The 4,436-nt window shown below is 37.7% G+C and overlaps 1 long non-coding RNA gene across 1 annotated transcript in view; it reads right to left on the bottom strand.

Moving 5' to 3' along the window:
• The window catches only part of LOC117404129 (uncharacterized), a 19,695-nt gene extending 17,491 nt beyond the window's left edge, over positions 1-2,204 (bottom strand). Inside the window, exon 1 of the long non-coding RNA XR_004544622.3 lies at positions 1,909-2,204. This is a non-coding gene — a long non-coding RNA (uncharacterized LOC117404129). The remainder of the gene's footprint in view (positions 1-1,908) is intronic.
• Positions 2,205-4,436: the final 2,232 nt, after the last annotated feature.

Genomic DNA, 4,436 nt, shown 5'->3' with positions numbered 1-4,436 from the left:
TATCAGTGCAGGCTTCGTTTTAAAAGTGGGTTTGGGTTCATAAAAGACTTACTCGGCATACTTTATTTCAGGAAAGCAGATGTTAATTTTTTCACGTATCATTTTATGGCCGACTACATGTGTAACATTGGAAAGCCTCCAGAACGCCTTTATTATTTGCTAAATGGCTGTTAGTTGAGACATATTAATCTCACCATAACCATGGTATAAATTATATCAATAAAATAAGCATCTGCGATTTTACCACGGGGGAGAGTGAAAGCGCTACAGTAAAAGCCACATATCTGTTACTGGGGGTAGGCTTGAGATGGTGTGGTTATAATCAACTTAAATTAAACATTATCTTTCAACTGTTTAGCATGCATTTGCATTACTATGCACATTTTTCAAACAGCTGTATTCTACCCATTGATTTATTCTTAAAGTGTTGTACAGTATTATATAACCTGCCTGCAGATATTTTCTGTAGGCTACATCGCGCGTTAATGCCACTTTGTTTAAACAGTTTACTGTTTCTGTATGCCAGTTAAATGTAAACATGCTATTGTTTAAAACGGACAGTAATATTTCGTGCCTCACTGTAGATTGGATGTTGTGTAGACATGTAGCGCAGTTGAGTGGATTATGTGGCGTATTTAAAACGGTTTCCATATAAAAGTTAACTTCATATCCATCACAAAAATGTTGCTGATTAGCGTGGAACATTACCAAATACAGGGAGGCCAAAGAGGGGATTCAAACATAAAATGCTGCAAATATGAAAAATAGGTCACCAATAAAATTGGTCTCAGCATGGAGTGTAATTGCAACAAAATGCTGCTGAGTAAAATTGAGGAGTGAGCTGGCTGCGGTGGCACAGTCGCAAACCATCTGGTGTGTATTAAAAGCGGAGCTGTACATATCGGTGAAACCCAATGCAATACCAAATAAGAGCACAGTCCCAAGGCTTTCTTTATGTTACAACGTGTAAACGTGTGTGTTTTGCAAGTAATGAAAAATCCCTCTTGCATTATGTTTTTTTTTTAACTGTACGGGGCAATATTACGCATCCAGCAGGGAAACTTCGAAATGTGTTGACGTCACATCGCTGTCAAGGAAGGCACCCTGTTTGAAAGGAAACAACAACTTGTATTGCTTGTTGCTGTTGTAGACTAGCATTAGCAATGCACCACTCCACTCAGGACAGGCCCACAGTTTGGAGATGGAAAGGGTGCAGTAAACAAATAGGCCTGGCAGCTTACTGTAACAATGATATACAAAACACCGATAATACATGAATACACATGGAACCAACTGAATAAATAAATAAATAAATAAACACGATTGTGAACCCGCTGTTTTATAATAATAATAATAATAATAATAATAATAATAATAATAATAATAATAATAATAATAATAATAATAATAATAATAATCAGCACTCTCGATTAAAAATAGTTTGCTATACACATTACCCCCCTTCATACTTTTCTCTCACTCAGCTTGCAAAAAATCTCTCGGGAGAATGGAGAATGTTAACCAGAATCAAACGGTGCTTTATATTATAGCAATTCTACACTTGTACAACATAATCAACGTTGTTCTGGAATTGAAACCCGTTGTTGTTTACCCATCTCACAGCTGTATTCGTTACCCCCTTTCATTTTTCTTTGAAATCCAAACTTTGTTTTCATTTTTGCTGCTGTCGCTCTTCAAATTCTTCCTCTTTCTTTCAGCAGCACATACAAAAATCGCACTCTCAACTTTAACTGCCACGTGTTGATTAATTTGTAGTTAATGACAGCCAAACCCAATCACACACACGCACGCACACACACGCACACACACACTCGCACAGACTCACTCTCTCTCCCCCTCTATCTCCTCACACGAACACACAGTGAAATAAAATATAGAACATCCTACTTTTTTGGAAGACTTCCCTTCTGGCCGTTGCATCCTTTAATGGTGTATGTTATGTTTCTTCACCGTGAGAAGATCTTGAGGATCGTATGTAAAACTAGTTTTCTCTTCCGTTATTAGGTATGATTATTTTTCAAACACTAGTGCCCCCATGCCCAAAGGCATTGAGTGCTCTGCCGATTGAGACATATCGGGTTCCCTATAAAAGGATCATTTCATGTGGGAGGTTGGACACAAAGTTTGGACTCGTGACTGGCATTCCTGAGAGACATGCATATTTTAAAAAAACAAAGCAAGATAGAAGCAGGGCTTTGAGAGAAAAAAAAAAACTTGGAAAGAAGTTACTAAGTGACAAGCAGCTGTCAGCGCTGGGCGAGTTATACATTTCTGGCTAAGCACATACTTGGTTAGTTGTAATTGCTACCCTTTCCGCAAACTATACATGTGTACATGTGCTTTACTTTAAACAGGTCTTTTGGAAACTTTTTTCAAAACTAATTTACAACAGTAAAACCCTAAATAGCAACGTGCGCAAAGCCACAGTGTTAAAATAAACAAATACACTGAATGACGTATTACCCAAGACATTTCTGATTGCTAAGAACCTCCTTTAAAATCTCACATTAAAGTATAATCAATCTGGTTACATGGAAATGCATGGGGCACCACTGGGAAGATTTGTTTGTGAATGTTCTTCTCCCTTATAATGCTCATTAATGCAAGAGGCATTAATCATGCATATTCTCTTTTACTCTGTTTCAGAATTAATTTTGCATCTTAAATAAATAAATAAACAAATACACATTTTGGAAAAATTTTTAATGGCATCGTTATTATGTGTTATCATTTTCACACACTATATATATATATATATATATATATATATATATATATATATATATATATATATATATAGTATATACAGTAGGCCTATAGTCTATATTTATATCAGATCTCGGTGAACGTGAATGTCAGTTTAGTTTGCAAAGCTGTGGTAAAAATGAATCCGTTGCAATGGAGGGTATGAAGACAAAAGGAGAGAATGCATAGTGGTGAGCTGGATATCTCTGTTAGTTGTCAATGCAGGTCCATGGGCAACGAATGCTAATGAGTCAGAGCCGAGCGGGAGGAAGACTGAGCTCCCCCTCTCTCTTTTCTTTCCCTCTCCCCCCTCCCTCGCCGTTTCTTTCTGCAACAGAATGGATCGATAGCTGACCCGATGGTTTGGCCAATGCTTTATTTATCTGTTGGAGCAATGATATTATCAGCCTTGAACGTTATATACAGCAAACGTCTTCCTAAATCAACACAAAGGGATCGCTTACACACGACCTCTCTCTCTCTCTCTCTCTCTCTCTCTCTCTCTCTCTCTCTCTCTCTCTCTCTCTCTCTCTCTCTCTCTCTCTCTCTCTCTCTCTCTCTCTCTCTCTCTCTCTCTCTCTCTCTCTCTCTCTCTCTCTCTCTCTCTCTCCACAACTGGGGATATTTCATACCCTGTAGTTTTGGATTTGATCCATTGCTTTAAGCTTGACGGAGGGGTCTGTGGACAAGGAGATGTATCTACACAATTATACAGCTATCATTGAGATTGTGAACAGTGATTCTCTGTCAGTCTGGCTTGACTGCTTGTGTGCCCCAATACACAGAAGCCCTGTATTTACACAGTTGACACTTACATTCTAAATATACACACTCCATAAACTTATAGAGGTGAATAATTAAAAAATAATGAGCTTTGCAACAGATTTGCCCATACAGCCCCAACAAGGAAGACATGACTTACTGCGCTGTGAAGCAACTGCATTTAACCATATCAGATGACCTAATCCTTTTATTACATGTGGTAACACTTTACATTTAGTGCTGCAACGGGGACTTCACTATAGATGGCAAATAAAATGTACTACAATTCGACCAGGTTTCGCTTTAACGCAATTATACTTGCGATAGGTTTATAAAGAGTCACTGTGGCATTTCTTTTATCCCATGTGAAACATGTGATCAATGGTTGCTTCCCCCACTCCACGCGTGTATGTGATGGCGGATTTGGGAGAGTTTGAGTATGGGACCCTCATTGTATGAGATGCTCTTTCAGATAGATATCCAAGAAGACGTGAAACTGCCTGGACACTGGACTTGCGAGTTGATGAATAGAACACGAGAGGAATAGAACTCTGACACACTAAGTGTCCCAGTAACGCCATTTACCATGGACTGACATCCTATTTATATATATATATACACACACACACACACACACACACACACACACACACACACACACACACACACACACACACACACACACACACACACACATATATATATATATATATATATATATATATATATATATATATATATATATATATATATATATATATATAGGATAGCGCTGTTTGGGTGAAATGCAACACAACACCTTACAATGTGCATCACAAAAACATCACAAAATCTAAAACACACTTTTAAACCATTAACAAATAACAAAAAATAAAAGAATAAAAAGCCATCTTATTGCTGCTGTGAAG

Source organism: Acipenser ruthenus, chromosome 1 (assembly GCF_902713425.1).
Source record: "Acipenser ruthenus chromosome 1, fAciRut3.2 maternal haplotype, whole genome shotgun sequence".
Lineage (NCBI taxonomy): Eukaryota > Metazoa > Chordata > Actinopteri > Acipenseriformes > Acipenseridae > Acipenser > Acipenser ruthenus.
Note: the sequence above shows the minus strand (reverse complement) of the source record. Positions and strands in the feature narration are given on the sequence as shown.